The sequence below is a fragment of the Schistocerca nitens genome, chromosome 4, assembly GCF_023898315.1.
Source record: "Schistocerca nitens isolate TAMUIC-IGC-003100 chromosome 4, iqSchNite1.1, whole genome shotgun sequence".
Lineage (NCBI taxonomy): Eukaryota > Metazoa > Arthropoda > Insecta > Orthoptera > Acrididae > Schistocerca > Schistocerca nitens.
The window spans coordinates 856,163,489-856,183,256 of NC_064617.1; the positions used below are offsets into that span (position 1 = coordinate 856,163,489).

General features: G+C 37.8%; 1 long non-coding RNA gene across 1 annotated transcript in view; it reads right to left on the reverse strand.

Moving 5' to 3' along the window:
- The window catches only part of LOC126253304 (uncharacterized), a 63,274-nt gene extending 57,804 nt beyond the window's left edge, over positions 1-5,470 (reverse strand). The window contains exon 1 of the long non-coding RNA XR_007545938.1: positions 5,337-5,470. This is a non-coding gene — a long non-coding RNA (uncharacterized LOC126253304). The remainder of the gene's footprint in view (positions 1-5,336) is intronic.
- Positions 5,471-19,768: the final 14,298 nt, after the last annotated feature.

The following is a 19,768-nucleotide window of genomic DNA, read 5'->3' on the forward strand; positions in this document are numbered from 1 at the left end:
TTGTGTCAGTATTTGAAAGTAGCTTTCCTGAAAAGTTATCCAGAAAGGCCATTAGAAAACAAGTAAGCAATGGATAACTAAAGAAATTAAAATATCATAGAAGAGAGAAATGGAAATTTCTACAGAGGCCAAAATAAGACCAGATCTGATGTTGCTTGCATTCTACAAAAATCCTGTAATATTTTTAGGGAAGTCATTAAAATGTCCAGAAATATGCACGTTCTGACAGAAATTTATAATGCAAATGATAAAACTGAAACTATATGGGATATTGTGAAGCAGGAGACAGGACAGTTAGTCAGCGGACAAGTCACCACAGCAGTTGAACTAAATGGTTATGAGGCAGATAATACCCACAAGTTGCAAGTACTTTTACAAACAGTTCCTAAATAAGCAACAAAAATAGGAGTAAATCATCCAATTGAAGAAGCAAGAGGCGGTGCTAAAAATGTCAATCAACATAACTTTAAGCAGCTAGAAGTGGCACCAACATCCTTCACTGAAATTAACAGAACTCTTCAAACAAAAGCTCATATGATGCTGATAGAAAACAGAATTATGAGAAGTTGTTCTTACTTAATAAGTAATATCCTTAGTGACATATGTAATGCATTGCTGGCGCAGGGAATTTTTCCAGAAAAAACTAAAATATTCGCTCTCCAAATATTACAAGCCTTAAATTTCTAAATATCGCCCGTAAGTAGTTTTTGTGATCTTTCCAAGGCATTTGATTGCGTAGATCATGTTACTCTCTTAGAAACACTTAAGTTTTATGGAACTGATGGCATTAGAAGTAACTAGTTTGAACCATACTTAATAAACAAAATGCAAACGGTTGTGCTGAATAATTCAAACAAGGTAGAAAGGAGAGAAAATTTTAGTGACTGGGGAGAAATCACGAAGGGAGTTCCACAATATTTAGTTTTGGATTCATTCCTATTCCTTATTTATGTGAACGACCTTCCACTTAGCATTTATTAAGAAGAACTGGTACTTTTCGTAGACGATACTAACGTTATAATAAACCTCATTAGAGAGAAATTACCAAAAGAGATTGTTAATGAAGTTTTTCAAAGAATTACTAAGTGATTCTCTGAAAATGGGCACTCCGTCACTTTCGAGAAGACTAACTACATTCAGTTCTGTGCAACAGTCACACGAACAATTGATGTAGCACGTGAACAGTAGTCAATAAACACGATAGAATGCTCCAAATTTTTAGGTGTACGTATTGATGAAAACTTGAACTGGAAGAAGGATATTTAGTGAACTGCTCAAACAATTAATTTCAGCTACTTTTGCTCTTCGTATAATTGCTGGTCTTGGAATCAAACCAGTAAACCTTCTGATACATTTTGCATATTCACACACAATAATGGCTTATGCAATGATTTTCTAGGACAATTCATCACTTAGAAAGCATTGATTGCACAAAAGCGAGCAGTAAGAACAATATGTAGTGTTCACCCCTAGTTGTCATGAAGACATATGTTCAAGGAGATCAGAATTTTAGCTTCACCTTTACAGTATACGTATTCGCTAATGAAATACGTCATAAATAATCCCAACGCAATCCGAGAAGAACAGTGATATCGATACCCACAATACTAGATGGAAGAAAACGACCTTTATTGCCCATTATTAAAGCTGTCAGTGGCTCGGAAAGGCGTTCAATAAGCAGCAACAAAAATTTTTGATCACTTGCCCAATAACATAAAATGTCTGACAGGTAGCGAAGCAAGTTTTAACTTTAACCTAAAACACTGTTCGACATGGGCTCTGTTTCTGATATTAAAGTATGTGCTTCTAGACCATTTTACCGTGGGAAATTGAAATATGTAAACAAAAAATCGTTGTCAGGGATACTTTTTATGTAATATATATATATATATATATATATATATATATATATATATATATATATATATATACTCACAATTCATGGCAAACACAGAGATGTTTTGGAGAAATACGGGTATGTTGCCGCATCCAGTAGTGATAGAACGTGATAATTTCTTCTGCAACAGCAGGTGGGAAGAATCAGACATCATTAGGTTACCCCCGCCACACCTATGTCATTAAGACCACCTGAAACATTAACTCGAACGGCGACAGCCGGTCGCTGCCTCGGCAGTAAAGCTTCACGCCTCCTAGGGGCAGGTGCATCGAGTTTACAACAGTGGTGTAAGCCGCAGTTTGTGTCAGTCTTAACGAGTGGGTGTTTTGGCTGACAAGTAACTGTCTGTCGTATTTCCGAGCACGGATGAATTTTTTAATTCCTGTGTGTAAACTGATTGAGCCTGGTGCTGAAGGTAAAACGGCTGCTTGTTTTTACACATCAGCGTTCCTCTAGTTCCCTACTATTAAGTTAATACAGGTGTATTACCAAAGCGGTATTTTTAAATTTGCAGAAATGCCACGTCGTCGTGGATGTCGATATAAGCCGGACAACTTCTGCTACATCTGTGGGAAGTTCACTTTTGCCAGAAATAGGAAGAAAATTTCTTCAGTCATAAAGAAAGCATACAAACATTACTTTGGAGTAGAGGTGGAGACCAAGATAAAGAATGGGCACCACATTTCTGTTGTGCTACATGTTACTGCAAACTAATTCAGTGGTGGAAAGGTAAAGAGAGTGTGGCGATGTTTGCTGTTCCCATGGTGTGGAGGGAGCCTAAGGATCATGTTACTGATTGTTATTTCTGTCTAACAAAAATTCAGGGTTTTACAAACAAAAAGTCGAAGAGGCACATTGTTTACCCAGATCTGCCTTCAGTGAGAATGCCAGTGCGGCATTCGGACAACCTTCCAGTACCTTCAAGAGCTCGAGATCAAATTCCGAGTGACAGTGAAATAAGTAGTACTGAAGAAATCACAGATGATGATTCTTTATATCACTGCACAAGTGAGTCACCGCCACATTTGTTAACACAGGCAGATTTAAATGATTTAGTACGTGATCTAGGGCTAAGTAAACAAAAGGCGCAGCTGCTTGGTTCAAGATTACAAGAGTATAATCTACTGCACCAAAGTACTAAAATCAGTGTGTTCAGGCACAGAGAACATGCCTTTATTTCTTATTTTTCAACTGACGAAGCACTGACATTTTGCAATGATGTTGCTGGCCTGATGAAAGTGCTGAACTTCACTTATATTTCACAGGAGTGAAGACTTTTCATAGATGCATCGAAAACAAGTCTGAAGGGTGTTTTGCTCCATAACGGAAATAAAATACCCTCTGTTCCAGTAGCTTACGCTAGTTTGACGAAAGAGAATTACGAATTCGTACAAAGGATGCTAAATTCATTAAAATACAATGAACACAAATGGAAAATATGTGCAGATTTCAAGGTAATTGCTATGGTACTGGAAATGCAACAAGGCTACACAAAGTATGCCTGTTTTCTTTGCAAGTGGGATAGTCGAGACCGAAATTCTCACTTCGTGAAAAAGAAATGGCCTAGGCGGAGATGGAAAGTTGGCGAAAGTCTGGTAGCTCCTGAATATATACTACTGAATATATACTACTTCCACCGCTTCACATCAAACTTGACCTGATGAAACAATTCGTGAAGGCCATGGATCCAACAGGCTGTGGGTTTGCATATCTAGCTACCAAATTCTCCCGTCTTTCAGCTGCAAAAATAAAGGAAGATGTATTTGTGGGCTCACAAATCAGGGAGCTGCAGAAAGATGCAAATTTTGAAGCATGTTTAACTGATAAAGAAAAAACCGCATGGGACTGTTTCAAGATGGTGTCGGAAAACTTCCTCGGAAGAAAAAGAGCTACTAACTACAAAGCAATTGTGAAGGATATGATCAAAGCATATCAGGATTTGGGGTGCAATATGTCTTTGAAGGTACATATGATGGACTCTCATCTGGACTACTTCACAGAGAGTTGTAGTGACGTATCGGATGAACATGGGGAAAGATTCCATAAAGACATTTCTACCATAGAAAGGCGCTATGAAGGGAAGTGTGTACCTTCTATGTTAGCAGATTATTGCTGGAATATCATTCGAGAGAAGAAAGATTCAAAATACAAGAGAAAAAAGTGATGTGCATTACAAGGCAGTTGTTTGTCAATTTTCTGCAATTTCTCATGTCAAATAAATGCTTCAAAGTGTATACACATAGGTTACTGTGTTATATGTTAGATCCCACCCTCCATTAATGTGATGAACTTATAACATCATAAAGATGTGCATTTGTTTGTCGAATTTCACCTCACATTTGCTGCACTATATCAGAAACTGAAAAGAGAAATAAAATTGCGCTTACTCATAAACTATCCCTGACAGAATAAAACCAAAAACAGTTTTCAATTCAGCACTCAAAATACAACTAGGATCACAATATTTTTTATCAGAAATAGAAAAAAAGTTTTTTTTTGTAGAACAGTGAAATCATTTCTTCTTGACAACTCCTATTCCACGGACGAATTATATGTATACACACTATAAGCTTTCTCGTTCCACTTCCTTTTGATAGAAGAATCGTTCAGACGGTCAATGGAACATGTAACTAAGTAACTACATTTTATGAACAAGATGCCTTTCACCGTGCAATTTTTACAGGCGCAGGGATCCCGAGCCAACTCAGTGCTTCGTCCTTCACAGTACGATGTTGATGCTATTCACTCTACTTATTGTTGTGTTTTTCCTCACTACGTTTGTCGCCGACTTTTGCGATAATTTAGCACAAAACACGTCTTCTCACAACATACGCCGTGCCTGGCGTGCATCAAGCACTTTTCTTCTGTATTTTGACGTATAATTCTGGAGCTGACGCATAACTTATCTATACTCTGCGCCGTCTCGGCATCTCGGCAAAGAGAACTTTCTGAAGTAGTGTTTAGAAATAACTTCGAGTCCTGGAGCTGTTGCAATATCAACAAAGAGACTAAATTTACTCGTGAACCTGGGTCAGAGTATTAAATCATTCCAACACTGAACACGCGGTGTCCTCCACTCTGCTGAAGCTAGTATTCCTCCTGTATCACTGTCACTCTCGATTGTTTACTGATCAGTGTTCTTCTTGAGAAGCAGTTGATTCGGCGATAGAAATAATTTCACTACAGTTCACCAATGTTCTAGAAAGAACATAAAAACTTCTAGACAGAAGCTACAACAATACTAGCACATTTTTCGTGGAATTTTCTTGAATGATGTTGCTACGACACTGAATATTCAGGACACCATCAGACAAACACCATCAAATCAATACTTTTCAATTACATTTTTTGAAATAGTCGACAGTACTGCAACTGACAATGGGTAACATCGTTGCACGTCGTTGAATGATTGTATTGTGTATTTATCAGAGTGGCATACCTGTGGATACTGCTTTAACATTTCCATCTGTATTTCCTGCTCCAGGCATAGATTCGAAAAGTGTACATTTCTCCCACAAGGCAGAGCTAATGGTGCTGTGGCGCACGTGCGATGAATGGGCGGCACAGCTCAGCCGTATCAGGAAGTAGCACGGTCGGTAGATTACAGTCATTATCTTTGCTGATAACCACGACTTCTGCAATCTGTATTGATTTTACGAAGCTTATGTTTTTTTTATTAACATGACCTAACTAAACTACAAATTGCCAGTTTCAAGATTGCTCCTATTGAAAAGTGCAGAGACACAAAGTTAGTAAAAAGACGAATGTTTAATAGTGTATCCTGTAAACACTATCAGGAATGGATAGTAAATAAAAGTAATTCTGTGTGTGAAATGCAGGTCCTGACAGCACGAAAAGTGTGTAAAAGTTTGCACTGAATTTACTAGTGATGAATCTCACTGGTCATGCCTGGACTGTTTTCAGAACAAAAACACGACAGTTGCTTTAACCATGAGCTCACAGAAAGAAATTATTGAAGCGCCTCGTAGCGAGACTGACACTTTAAACGCAGAATTATTAGTGCAGAAGCAAGAAAATTGTGACCTGGAACGCGACAAAAATGATTTTGCAAAATAGCTGAGGCGATAGCTGAAAATAACATCGTAGACAAGCTGAGTGTTGTTCTGTTCGTTCAAAAAATGAGTCTGCTGCACATACGGAAGAAACTTACGCAGTAGTCTCAAAAACTGACAATAAATATAAGTGAACAAGTGTAACATACAGTAAAAAGAATTCGAACCAACTAAGCAATGAAAAATGGAACAAAAAAAATTAATTCCTTGTTGTAGGCGATTTCGTGTTGAAAAATGTGGTATTGCCGAATTCCACGACTGACGTTCGTCCAGGAATCAGGATCCACAAGTTGAAGAAACATTTTAGTAGTATACAGTGTGGTTTTAATTAAGTCTTTGCTACTTGACAGCGCCCCCATGAAGAAACAGTGATCGTAGGACTATGAAACTTAATGAAAACATTTGAGAGAGAAATAACGAATAAACCATTGAAGGAAACGCATTTTAATTTCCACATTAGAAAGTAACATTTGTTAAGTGCCTACAATGTCTGCATTATAAGTTACAAACATTGCTCACTGTGATGATTATCTGCTTCCACGACAAACTGAAACCGCACTAGAGTTACCATTTCACAGTCATTTGCAGCATTCTTCGAACGGTGGACTATGGAATGTTGAGATATCGAGACACAGCTCGTGCGCTGCTTAAAGATCGCACAATTCGTCCAGCATTCTCAACCATGTCAACAGTAGCTTCTTCAACAATTTGTGGCGCAATTGGCCGTCAGCCTCTTCCAGGAGCAATTCCCAAATCGTCGGTTAATTAGAACTTCCTAATCATGTTTTTCAACCGCTGTGCCAAAATAGGATCTCACCGTATTCCTTTAGTGAGTCGATACTTGCGAAGAGCAGCAGCAATATTGCTTCCAGAATGAGATTTTCACTCTGCAGCAATATTGCTGTTGGGTTTGATAGAACAGCTTTACGAGTAAAGCTCTGATCACCTTGTACAGAACCATGTTGGCTGTTTGCAGCTGCAATGCACAATGATGCTCGTGTTTCAACCCTATGTCGCCGTACCAGTACTGGCGCCTAGCAGTTAGTCATGACTCTGACTCTACCAACAATGTAAATTCTTCAGCACGCAATCTGAACATCATTACTGTAAGGATCGGTATTCATACAGTAAGTAGTTTTCAGCCAACACTGGCTCAAATAGCGGAAGTTTAATTATAACCGCCCTGTATATAATTCGCAGGAAGGTTCAGCAGAGACATCTCAGAAGAATAACAAAAGAACCTTCCTCCACGTAGGTACGAATTCTTGTAGAAGCAACGCAGAAGAGGAAATTGTTAGTGTAACAAAAAAATCTAATTCGATCTGCCAGTAACTTCCACAAAAGTCTAGAATCATAGCGAGTGATGTTGCCTACAGAAGATCCATCAGTGATTGATGTATAGAGAGAATAAACCGTGATATAAACGAGAACTGCAACGATCTAGTAGTTGTGTTTGTAAACCCAACTAAATTATTCAGCAGTAAATGCTTGGGTTAAGTCGGTCTCCATTTAAATAGATTAGGATCCAAAATTGTTAGTAAAATGTCGGCTGGTACGTGTAAAATTCTGAATAATAGAAGAATTTATAACAAAGGATGGGGATGCGAAATAGTGTTTGGTAACAAAAACTGCAAGACCGAAGCGCTACACCAGAAAGAGTATGCTTGAAACAATAAATAAGAAAGACTGTTCCTACATAAAGCACTGGAACATAAATGGTCTAAGTGGTGACTTTTCAAAGTCATGAAGTTAACGAATTACACACAATTCTTTCCGAAGGTAAAATATGAAAATTATTTGCCTCGATGAACTTTGGCTTATAGATGAAAATATTACAATTCTTAATAATATAAAACATTTCGAAGTAGGCAGTAGCTTTTGTAGGCGAATGTAATCACGTGAATCTCTTGTATACTTACTCATGCTGATATAAAATATGAGAACAGAAATGAGTTTTGACTTTTTGACTGAAGAGTGTATACTTGAGAACCGCTGTGACGACATAGAGGACTTAAATGTCATAGTAGTTTCTATTTACAGAGTACCAGAGAAAGCTACAATTGAAGCTTTTCTGGTCAAATTTCAATGCCTGCTTGAAAATCTCAATAAACAAGAAAGGAAAAAGACTGTGATGGCTGCTAATTTCAGTTTTAATATTATAGTTGGAAGGAACAATGTGTCCGAATTCACTGACACAATAAAAAGCTTTGGTTTCAAAGTAAACTTCATGCAAATCATTAGAGCAAATGCATAGTCAGCGACCTGTATTTTTAATATTTTAAAAAATTATGGTTTTGAAGATATTTATAGATTTTGCTGAGATTTAGGCATCTCTGACCAATATGCATTATTAACGAAATTATAAAAAAAAACAAAGAAATTTCATGTAACGAAAACCATATGAAAAGAAAATTCAGTTATATTTAGCAGTAAGTTAAGAGATTCTGAATGGCCTTACGACAACTGCATTTCAAGTAGACTGACTTCCAGCAAATTTTTAAGTAGAGTTCTAGAAATCTTTAATGAAACTTTTCCTCTTAGAACCACATGCAACATAATGGATAGTACACTTACATGTATAACTCAGGGTACAAAAATTTCTAGCACCAGCAGAGGCAACTCCACAATGAAGTAAATTATAATAAAAAATTGGCATTTTACTGAGCATGTTAAACTTTGTAAAGCTACATTTAAAAAAGTTGTGAAGGCAGTCAAACAAATGGCAAACAACAGTTTCATTTTACAACATAAAACGCTGATAACCTCTACGTTGAGCGTCCAAAAGTTTCTGCAACATAAAATTAAGACAAAGGCAATGTGTTTACTGTCAAATCAGAGTTAGGCATTGTAGTTAGTAGTGGTGATATAGGACTACAGTAGATGATAGCGTTATTGTAAACCCATATCAAATATCAGTGAATTTAAATGAATTCTTTATAACTGTGGCAAAGTTTGATGTTGGCATAACAAAGTATTAGAGTAATATAAAACCGTTTAAACTCCATCAAGAAGCTGAGTATCTGACAGACTGTAAAAAAGTCGCAATAAAGGTTGTGGAAATGTTATATTATCATTAAGAATAAAATCTCTGCTGGGTGTGATGGGATACCCACTAAAATGATTAAAGCACCTCCAATAACTAAAATAAACAAGCAATCTTTTGAACAGGGGTACTTTCCTGATGTGTTGAAGTATGCAAAGGCAGGCCTCTGTTCAAGAAAGTGTCGCGGGAAGACATGGGAATCTATTACACTATTTTTATTCTTCCAAACCTGTCGAAAGTGCTAGAGAATGTAGCCTCAAACCAGACCCAAAATTTTATTGCAGAAAAACTATATTATTGCAAGTGGCCAATTTGGACTGCAACAAGGACAATCATCCCGGATGCAGTGAATAACTTTATTGAAAAGATGTGCGAAGCATTGAATCAGAGGAGTAAAGTTGCAGGTGTCTTCCGTAATCTTACAAAAGCCTTTGACTCCGTAAGACACGCCTTGCTTATCTGCAAATTAGATAAATATAGGTTTAAGGTCAGTGCTCTGAAATGGTTTGCATCGTACTTGCAGAACAGAAAGAAGGGTAAGTATCACTTCTAATGCAGTAAATTACGTATTATTCTAAGTGGAGTATGGTATCACAATGTATGCCTCAGGACGCCATTTCAGGGCTAATTCTGTTTCTATTCTATATAAATCACTCACTCGTAAATATAAATTCCCCATGAGTTCTGTTTGAAAATGATACTAGTTATTTAACTGAAGATGACGACGCAGAAAAAAATTCCGAGCGCTTTCATGAGCACACTGATACCCTAGAAAACTGGTTGTAGTAAAATGGGTTGAAACTGAACATTGTCTCCAGTGAGCTATTCTGGAATTTGTTCTTCGTTAGGAATGTGGTCGATTTATATCAGGTGATGCTGAGGGAATTATATTAGGAAACGAAACACTTAAAGCAGTAGACGAGTATTCTATTTGGGCAGCAAAATAACTGATGATGGCCGAAGTAGAAAGGACATAAAACGCAGACTGACAATGGCAAAAAAAACATTCCTGAAGAAGAGAATTTGGTTAACATCAAGAATAGAATCAAGTGGCAGGAAGTCTTTTCTGAAAGCATTTATGTGGAGTTTAGGCACGTACAGAAGTAAAACATGGTCGATAAACAATAGAAGAGAATAGAAGCTTTTGAAATGGGTGCTGCAGAATAATGATGAAGAATAGGTGGGTAGATCATGTAACGAATGAGTAAGGACTGAATAGAATTGTGGAGCAAAGAAATTCGTGGCACAACCTGACTAGAAGAACTGATAGGTTGTTAGGACATATCGTGAGACCTCAAGAGATCACCTAGTTAGTACTGGAGGGAAGTGTGGGGAAGGGGTTACAAGTCTTAGAGGGAGACCAAGGGACGACTAGAGTAAACAGATTCAGAAGGATGTAGGTTGTAGTAGTTACTCGGAGATGAAGAAGTTTGCACAGGATAGAGTAGCATTGAGAACTGCATCGAACCATCACAAAAACAACACGCTACAAAGAAACTAAATTGTTTGTAGTTTTGAAGAGGCTAAGTGATGTCATAGATAGGTAATATCTTGGCGTAGACTGACTCCCTTCCTGCGAATACCATCACATTGTTCTTTGTTATAGAGATTGCATGGGGGCTTAATTAATATAAAATGCAAATAATTTTAATTTTTTGCTTTAGTTGCTGTCTGTCCGATTACGAAGTCTCGTAAACGGTTGGCCCTGACTAGTATTATTACGCTATCTGACTGCATAGAACAACAACAAAGAATGAAATGGAAATTTTCATTAACACAATTAATTAATTAAGTCCCCAGCAACTATAAAACCTACGAAACCAAAGCACAAGTGTAACTGTTCTGTGTGTGGAAGTGTGATTCAACGTACGCATCTGGCACGGTTCTTCTTCAATAACACAAGAAATTTTAAATATCATTTATACTGAATTAATTAAAGGAAATAGAAATACCATAATTACTCAAGAAAACCAGAATTACACTCTAATACAAGAACACAAGCCAGATGCTTTGTTGACTGAACCTGTAATGACGCATTATTTAAGACACTGAAATAATGAAAAACAACACATTTTACCTTCATATATATTGACGAAAAGCACTCTGATTATTACAGTATTTCCATTCGAACAACATCTGCTGTCTAGCCCATCAAACAACTGCATAAAACATGGAACAAGCACTCCTTACTACAACATCTCGACAAGCACACTCCACCACGACCTCTCGACAGGAACTGACTACTACGAGTCCTCGACAAGCACTGCCCACTACGACATCTCAATAATCACTGCCAGTGGAGGCGGCGGAACAATACTTTCTAGCGCGATCTCTGGCGCTGTGGCTCAGTGTAGCCACCTTTCTTATGCCCTTCCTCCATGGGCTAGAATTTGATGGTATTTTTGCCAGCATTGGTGGTGAAAATACCACCAAATTCGTCAAAAAAATACAGACAAAAATAAAAGATAATATTAATGCGTAAATATCATATAACTAGATAAAATTTTGACTTTGCACTGACCTTTCAATAACCTAATATATAGAATACAGTAAGCAATACAAATTCTTTCATACATGTGACTTTACATAATAGTTTACACAAGTATTACGTGGTTAAACAGTTCAATCAATAGCGTCAGCAATGACGAATATGTGCAGGTAAGAGTCTCATAACTTTTCACAAACAGTAATACACAAAAAATCAGTTTATACAAATATTCACATAAACGCTTTCCATAGCCCAAGAAACAAGTAGTTGACAGTTCCAGCAGTAGCACCCAGCAATGGTCAACAGGTGCGAAAACCTACAAGTGACATTTTTTCAGTAGAAACAGTCCATCAGTGGCACCCAGTAATGTTGAATAGGTGCAGACACCAACAAGTAACACCATTTCAGTATAAGCAGTTCAATTAGTGGCACCAGCAATGTTGAGCAGGTGCACACAGCAACAGGTGACATCTTTTCAGTAGAAGCAGTCCATCAGTGGCACCCAGCAATGTTGAGCAGGTGCCGACACCAACAAGTGACATCATTTCGGTAGAAGCAGTCCATCAGTGGCACCCAGCAATGTTGAGCAGGTGCAGACACCAACAGGTGACATCTTTTCAGTAGAAGCAGTCCATCAGTGGCACCCAGCAATGTTGAGCAGGTGCAGACATCAACAAGTAACACCATTTCAGTATAAGCAGTTCCATTAGTGGCACCAGCAATGTTGAGCAGGTGCACACAGCAACAGGTGACATCTTTTCAGTAGAAGCAGTCCATCAGTGGCACCCAGCAATGTTGAGCAGGTGCCGACACCAACAAGTGACATCATTTCGGTAGAAGCAGTCCATCAGTGGCACCCAGCAATGTTGAGCAGGTGCAGACATCAACAAGTAGCACCATTTCAGTATAAGCAGTTCCATTAGTGGCACCAGCAATGTTGAACAGGTGCTGACCGCAGTCCATAATATTCACTTTCACTAATCACACTGTTCATCAGCAGAAATTAAACATGACTAAATGTCACACATCATGTTGAAAAGTGCAGCACCATCACTAATCAGACAGTTCAGGCATGAACAATAGTTTGAATACACATACAATGCTTTTACACTAAACATACAAATCATAATAAACACACAAATGATATCAGATAATTGTCATATTAAATATTACAAATACACAAATATCAGTAAACCTATAATTTTTATGGGTGTCAGTGCAAGCCACAACAACAAGTAAAATAATATTTAGGAGATAGGTTGGTACCAATTTGGGATAGGGAAAGGAAAACACACAAAAAACACTCACTCATCTTTCATCCACATTAGTGCTACTGTGTAATTGAATAGTGTTAACTGTGTAAATGCAATTCTGTCAAAATTTTATGTTCATCATGTGTATCAAGTAGTAGTGGCAGCAATGTATAACAGTCAATAATAGTTAGTCAACGTCATAGTCATCATGTCAAGACCAATGTTTGCCAAGCCAGATCAAATTGTACGGTTGCTGAACAACTGTCAGTGAGCCAAGATATGCAATTACTTCCTCTCTCCAAAAAAAAGTATATACTGCTTAGTGATTTAACAAAGTGTGTGTGTAGACAATCTTCCTGCTACTTTAGTGTTCTAGTCTGCCATCTTTATCCTCCTTGTTCCATATAGACCAACGAAAAAAAAATATGGTCCTCACTTACTTCACCTCTTATCCACCAAAACTCCAATAATCATCAGCATCACATAATCTCAATACTTCAATAATACCTCTTCAATACGTCGATCATCAATATCATTTACCTTACCTCTTGTCCACGAAAACTCCAATAATCATCAACTTCACATAATCTCAATACCTCAATCATACCTCTTCAATACGTCGATATATATAAACCTCAGACTGATAACCATAGATGTTAAGTCCCTAGTGCTCAGAGCCATAAACCTCAGCACCAATATCATTTCACTTCCATAACAACTCTTTCCTCTAGTCAGTCTCCTCGAACAAGTACAGACACAATCCTAGTGCAAACTTCAATTCAGCATCCCATACAATCCGAAGACACAGTGTCCACACACAACCTCTGTGTAATCCATCTGACCCAAATTTTCTACTCATTATAAATTATAAGATACATTTTGGTTCCTTGTCCATCATTAAATAAAAGAAATGCATACATGACCTCTAACAGCCTTTAGTTTGAATAACTTTCAGTAAGTAAGTACGATTACGAAGTGTTAATGATCATAATATTTCACAGTGTGTACACCACTTCAATAATTATGGCAAACAGAAGCAAACATGTGGAGTATTTCTTGTGTCAAGCGTCACTTCCTATTTCAATTACTCACGAAAAATGCAGTGTAATAACTGTCAATGGTCTAACCTAGTGTTGGTATATCATGTCGTTAGCTTCCTTCCTATTAGCATAAATTTATACAGCTTCCATAAAACCTCCATCTCATGTGACTTCTATGAAGTTTCTTGTACTAATGTCGTTTGTAGCATTATAGCAGTTCATTTTCTTATCTTAAAAATATCAGGCACTGAGCGTAAGCAAAACATGCAATAGCGAGTAAATATACCAGTACAGAACAGAATGTCAACAAATGGATACAGCACAATCCCTACAACGAGGCTCTGCCAAGCGAACAATCTATAATTAATACCACAGTGTAACCTAAACTCTATGTTCATACACAGTATATCAGCATTTCTATATTCTAAATTGAAGAGTAGTTGTGACAACAAAACAGAAGTGTGTAAATATGCAATCCATACGCACAGCAGCAAACATATATCTTACGTAATAAACAAGTCATTAGCATCATTCAGCATAAGCAAATAAATGTTCATATGTAATCTTAATAAGTAAACATGAAGGCGCAAGCAGATAAATCACAAAGTGTAACCTAAATACCTAACTACAGTCAGCACAATTAATCAGGTGACAAATATAATTTAAATAAATAAGCACAGCAGGCACACAATTAAAAAAATATGACATCAGTGAAAAAGCATAGCAGCCAAGCGATGCATAATATATACAAATAACAAGCCTGTTCATTAATCAATAATTGTCAAGATCAACAAATGTACACAAGCACGTCGCTTCACAAGTAAATTCATAGAACATGAAATTTAGCACAAAGTATGAATCACGTAATCGCGAGCAGCAAATTACATCTAAAGTACGTACCTAAGTGGAAATATGTTACCTGAAAAATAAACTCAATTAATAGTTACCCTTTTTTAGTTTATTACTTTTTTCTTCGAAATTACATTCTTCCTGAAATTTTCTCCAAAGCAAGTCGTCTTAACGTCGGACATGCACAGAATTTACCTGAAGGTCTTAAATATTTTACACAACCGTATCCTGAAAAATACTGAACGTTAATAACATAATTTATAAAGTCACCATAGCTTTATACACAATTTAGTCGGAAAAATTAGACTGTGTATTTGTTTACGGCTGTCAGTGCATTCGCACTGAGCGCTCGATCAGCTGTAGGCGCGTGACGTAGGAAGTGATTGTTTGCGGTCAACGACTGCCTTTTGCGGCGCGCAGACTTCACTGTTGCTTTGAGTATCTGCCGCCGCCGGAACACGGCGCGGTATCCTTTCATTCTCCACCTGTTTACGTATAACTGTTGGTTTCTCAAAAGTATGTCATTCCACAAAAATTTTTACGTTCGATGTATGATGTATTCCCTTAGAGCGCCGAGATTTAAGAGTTTCTACTTCAACAGTGTTATCATGAATAATTTTGCGAACTCTATACGGACCGTTATAAAGCAGAAAAAATTTGCGACATAAGCCTTTTCCTTTATGAGACAAACGATGAGACTTAATTAACACCTTTTGACCAACTGACAAAATTTTTAAACGACCAGGACGTTTAGCTGATTTCTCTCTTCTTGCAGCCGCAGACGCAATATTTCGTAGAGCCAGGTTGACAACTTCAGAATGCCGCAGTTTCCGTGCAGGCGGAAAAGGAACTATATCAGAAATGCGATTTGACGGTGCTTTATTTTTTAATATCAATAGAGGCGGTAAAGAAGTTGAGTCATTTGGAAGTTCATTCAGAATGTTTTGAAAAATATGAAGATACTGATCCCAAGTTCTGTGATTCTGATGACAATAAAGACGACACAGTTTATTAATTTCTTTCATCCATCTTTCTGAAGCGTTAGACTGAGGGTGAAAAAGTGAAATAAAAATTGGTTTAATCTTACGACGCCGTAGAGTACGAAGCCAAATTTTAGAGCGAAACTGTGATCCATTATCTGATATAACCTTATCAACATGACCAACTTCTTTAAGAAAATGTTTGATGAAAGCGTTAGATACTAAACGAGCTGTTGCTTTGCGTAACGGTGTAAAACACACATACTTTGATGTTAATTCCACTGCTACGAAAATGTACGCAAAACCATTAGTAGAACGAACCACTGGACCGAACAAATCGACTGCAGCCATGTCCTTTAATTTCGCTGGAATGATAGGAAACAACGGTGCTCTGTGAGAAACAGTTGGCGGCTTAGCCTTTTGACATAATTTTCATTTGGCAAGAACAGATCGAATACGTTTTTCCATATTACTGAAGTAGCAATTTTCTCGTAATTTATGAAAGCATTTTCTGGGACCAAAGTGCGCATAACTGAAATGTGTAAACGAGGTGTGGCCAAATCATCCAATCTAACAAAGCGTCTAAGAAAATTACAGACACCAAGGAAACTACGAACATCACGTTTTGTGGAAGGAACAGCATAATTACGAATAGCGTCTAGTTTCTCTGGATCAGGGAGAATACCTTCTGTAGAAATAATGTGACCGAGAAATTTCACCTGAGAACGACCAAATTCAGATTTTTCCAAGTTCACTGTAATGCCAACTCTTGCAAAAATACGTAATAATGAATCCAAAATTTTGTTATGCTCACTCCAAGAACGTTTAGCAATAAGAATATCGACAACATATGAAGTAAAATTGTCACGAAGATAATCAGGTAAAATTTCGTTTAAATTACGAATGAATGCTGCAGAAAATATAGTAAGTCCAAACGGTAATTTCCAAAGTCACTTTTGGGTAAAACAGTCAAATCCGGTTATTCTTTACCTACTGTCTAGATAGATGGATAGTAGAAGAGTTGTTTTTTATAGATGCAAAGAATAGTGAAAGAGTAGGCAGCGGTGCAGAAAACTAAAAGGGAAATAGCACCACTACAGCTCGGGGCCCTGTGAACGCTACGGCACATATTCACTTAGTGTAGTGAATCCCCTGAGGACTTTAATAGCTGCACATAATTTCCAGTTTGTGACTTTGTGGCAAACTTGGCGGAAGTGCGTACGTAAATTGATCTAACCATGAATATGGACGTATGTCATTCCTAGAATTGCGGAAGATCTTAAATTTCCGAACAGTCAAAAAGTGTTTATAGTCAAAGTTTTTGCCTCGTGGCGACAAAGACCTACCGCGTCTGTTCCAGTCCGAATGTCGATTATTGTCAAGTTCGCGCGCCTGGCGCTCTCTTGTTGCATCCCGTAAAAGAAACAAATTACTTTCTTCAAAGCCCTCTGCTATCTGTGATTCTAAATTTCTTCTGCTGTCTTTTCCTGCGATTTCGCCTTCAATTTGTTTGACTTGCTTTCGTAATGCCTCAACTTCCCTTTTAACACGTTCATTAAATTTTCCCTGATTTTCAACATGCTTATTTATGTTCTGGTACTCTTCGGTTTCTGCAAATGGTAATGGAGCTGTATCATCCGAATCTCTGCCCCCATGTAAACTAAGACTTGTCAGTTTATCTGAAATCTCCTCAACTCTTTCCGATAAGTCACCTATTTTTTCTTTCTGTTTACCTACGTCTTCCGTAAGTGTCGCGACTCGGGTTTCAGTGTTGACACATTTGATAGTCTACTGTTCATATTGTTGTGTTAGGTTATTTAATCTGTCATTTGGTACGGATTCCTCGATTCTCTCAAATATTTCTTCCTTATCGTGTGCACGTTGTAAATTTAACTCTGAAAATTTTTGTACTATCACGCGATCTTTTTCTTCCCGTTCTCTGTCCTGTTCCTCTTGTCTGATTTCTGTTGAAATTAAACTATTATTGTGAGCCTTCAAAATCGGTTGTACTTCTTCTCTAATTTCTTTCTTTGATTCATCTTTCGTATTTTTGAAACATGTCCCTATTCGTGAGCATAACCGTGTTGTCATTGTTTCCCTATCTGTTTTTAATTCAGATCGTAACTGTGATCCCAAATTTAATATTGCACTCATTAACTGCTGCATCTCTTCTGTCGTTAATCTCGTATTCTGAAAATTTTTCGATTGTGAAAAATTTTGAACTGTTTCTGGCCTATTTTCCCGACTTATTAAATTGTTTTCCACTTCATTAGTCATGATACTGTTTTCCTCTGTTGGCGAGTTCGCCATGTTAACAATTTCGTCATTCTCACTATCCATCATTTTTGCCTTTTTCATCGATCGCGTAATCATTTACAAAACATACAAAACTCGTCACTATATGAAAATTACAGACAATGACACTTTATCTCCAACAATACCATTCACACGAAATGTTTCCCTCAAACACGATTAATCGAACAATTGAAATAATTGCACTAATTGTCAAACCCATAGACAAGACAACAGAAATTAAATTTTGCAAAAAAAATACCATTAGAAGAATGACAATTACCAAATCTACACATGCAATATAGACTACAATTACTAAACTACAAATTACTACAACAATCCTACTGTCTACTATTTCTACAATCAGAAGAATTCCAAGGGACGATCCGAAGCAGCGGTCGCCACGTGCATGGGGGCTTAATTAATATAAAATGCAAATAATTTTAATTTTTTGCTTTAGTTGCTGTCTGTCCGATTACGAAGTCTCGTAAACGGTTGGCCCTGACTAGTATTATTACGCTATCTGACTGCATAGAACAACAACAAAGAATGAAATGGAAATTTTCATTAACACAATTAATTAATTAAGTCCCCAGCAACTATAAAACCTACGAAACCAAAGCACAAGTGTAACTGTTCTGTGTGTGGAAGTGTGATTCAACGTACGCATCTGGCACGGTTCTTCTTCAATAACACAAGAAATTTTAAATATCATTTATACTGAATTAATTAAAGGAAATAGAAATACCATAATTACTCAAGAAAACCAGAATTACACTCTAATACAAGAACACAAGCCAGATGCTTTGTTGACTGAACCTGTAATGACGCATTATTTAAGACACTGAAATAATGAAAAACAACACATTTTACCTTCATATATATTGACGAAAAGCACTCTGATTATTACAGTATTTCCATTCGAACAACATCTGCTGTCTAGCCCATCAAACAACTGCATAAAACATGGAACAAGCACTCCTTACTACAACATCTCGACAAGCACACTCCACCACGACCTCTCGACAGGAACTGACTACTACGAGTCCTCGACAAGCACTGCCCACTACGACATCTCAATAATCACTGCCAGTGGAGGCGGCGGAACAATACTCTCTAGCGCGATCTCTGGCGCTGTGGCTCAGTGTAGCCACCTTTCAAGATGTTCGAGCTACATTGCCGCCGGCCTTTGTGGCCGAGTGGTTGTAGGCGCTACAGTCTGGAACCGCGCGACCGCTACGGTCGCAGGTTCGGATCCTGCCTCGGGCATGGATGTGTGTGATGTCCTTAGGTTAGTTAGGTTTAAGTAGTTCTAAGTTCTAGGGGACTGATGACCTGAGAATTTAAGTCCCACAGTGCTCAGAGCTATTTGAACCATTTTAGTTACATTGCCTGACAGAAAAAGTGAAGCCCCCAAAAGACATGGTCGACTGTCAATAGAAACTTGTCTCATGCACGTACACACCATTGGCGGTTATGCAAATGGTTAACAGTTCCAATTCTCTGTGAGAAAAAACAGCCAACAGAGCGCACTAGTGTTGGTCCCATTTACTGACGTTAACACTCCTGATAGGGTATGTAAGGGGCATGAACACCGCCAGATGTAGAGTGATCACTGTGCCGGAGATGCCATGTACTCTTGTGAGACAGCATTATCAGCACGTGGCAGAGTTTGAAAGGGGCCTCATTGTAAGTCCATTTGGCCGGCTGGTCGAATCGTGCATCTTCCAGACGCACCAGGCATTCGAATGGGACAGAGTTCCGATGTTGGACTGCATGAGAAAGTGGGAACAGGCGTCGTCAAGGTTCTGATCAACCACCTCCTATGACCACCACATGGGTGAATCGCTGTG